A 1,793-nucleotide genomic window follows, 5' to 3' on the forward strand; every position below is an offset into this window, starting at 1 on the left:
ATATATGCAAGTATATATAAAGATTATATAACCTTAAATCATTATGGATGTAAATGGTGGCAACATATGTAAACCACGTGTTAGTTTATAAATGAAAGATATTAAATAGTTAAGGTATATATATGTATGTATATTAATTAGTTAAGGTATATATATGTAATTATGGTGAGAATTCATTGGATTGAGATGAGAATAACACGTATGTGTATTTGTTTGGATAAGTATATCCAATAACCAATCAAGAAATAAAACGTAAGTATGTAGGTGTCAAACGATGAAGATATTTGTATTAAATTTTATGTACCGTATCCTTATCATGCTTCACAAATTTTAAGTATAAATATCGACATGTATGAGTGAATTTCTATTCATTCACATCTACTATAATCAATAAGTAAATTTAGAAGGAACGAAGGGATATCTTGGAAAGCAGTAGAGGGAGGGATACGTCTATTATATCAAGTGAGTTATCTCACTATACTATGTATTGCAATATATATCTATGTATGTTAGGATAGAGAGCTAGTAGAGTAAAAGTATATTCTTTATGTGTTTTATGTTATTATACATGAGTTATTGAGTAGAGCCGAAAGTATAGTTTCTATGTGCTTATTGTTACTGTACTTGAACTAGTAGAATAGTGTTGAAAGTGTAATCTCTAAGTGATTAAATGTTATTATATTTAAGTTATTACGGTTAAGTTAGGGGTTGATGGCGGAACGACGACAGGTCGGGAGCCTATAGACCCGTGTGTTGACGACGAAATGGCAGGTAGGCCGTAAGTCTAGATACACATATTATTGGTGGATCGGCGAAAGGTCGTGAGCCAATTGGTGGATCGGCGAAAGGTCGTGAGCCATTGTTTGTATGCATGTATATGTATTGTGATATATGGTATCTTGGGAAACTCACTAAACCTCGGCTTACAGTTGTTGAATAACTATTTTTCAGGTTGTTCTTCTGACCATGGAAAGGCTCCAGCGTGACTGTACTCGCATCGAAGAAATTAATAATGTTTTTAGACTTCCGCTAAAACTCTCTTTTATATTTAATAAATGTATGACAATGATCTTTAATAAAGATGGGCTTTTGGATTTGTCTTTTATATATATTTTAAAAAAAATGAAAAATTTTGTGTTGAAAATCGGGACGTAACAGGTAGAAGACTACTTTCCATTTTAGTAGAAAATATAGGATTTTCTCGGAAGTATACAAACATTTACATCAAAACACTTACAAACATTTTCATCAAACTAATGCAAACATTTGACACAAAAATACTTATGAACTCACCAGCTTAAATGCTGATCTACTCTTTCAAAATAACTTGTATTCTCAGGTCACCAGTAGACAGGTACCGATGACCAGGTTTTGAGAAGACGGAGCATATTCAAGACTCGTCTTTATTTTGATTTCATATTTTTGGTGTCTTACAACTTTACACAGAACACACTTGTATTAACTATATTATTAAGGCAATGGATGATGTTGTTGCTTGTTTTGCTATTGTGCATTGTTATATTAATGTACATGACGTCCTCCGCCCCCGCACATTTCCGCCGTTCCGGTTTGGGGATGTGACAGATTGGTATCAGAGCTTTGTTTATAGTGAATTGAGTATATCAACCCATAAAATATGTACAACTATAAACACATCGGGATTAAAACACTCTGAACAAGAGTTTATACTTTTTAAATAATAAAATATTTTACTAAAGTATACATACATGCATTCATACTAGGACCAGTGTCATACTAGAACATAACAAAAGTATTGCGGTTGTTGAACAGCA

The 1,793-nt window shown here is 32.5% G+C and overlaps 1 long non-coding RNA gene across 1 annotated transcript; it reads left to right on the plus strand.

The window, feature by feature from the left end:
• The first annotated feature begins 381 nt into the window (after positions 1 to 381).
• Positions 382 to 1,504, plus strand: LOC145127884 (uncharacterized). The gene is made up of 2 exons (XR_013716506.1): positions 382 to 462; positions 952 to 1,504. It is a non-coding gene; the product is annotated as an uncharacterized LOC145127884 (long non-coding RNA).
• The last annotated feature ends 289 nt before the right edge of the window (positions 1,505 to 1,793 follow it).

The sequence above is a fragment of the Lactuca virosa genome, chromosome 7 (assembly GCF_052849685.1).
Source record: "Lactuca virosa cultivar CGN04683 chromosome 7, Lactuca_virosa_CGN04683_v6, whole genome shotgun sequence".
In the NCBI taxonomy this organism is placed as follows: domain Eukaryota; kingdom Viridiplantae; phylum Streptophyta; class Magnoliopsida; order Asterales; family Asteraceae; genus Lactuca; species Lactuca virosa.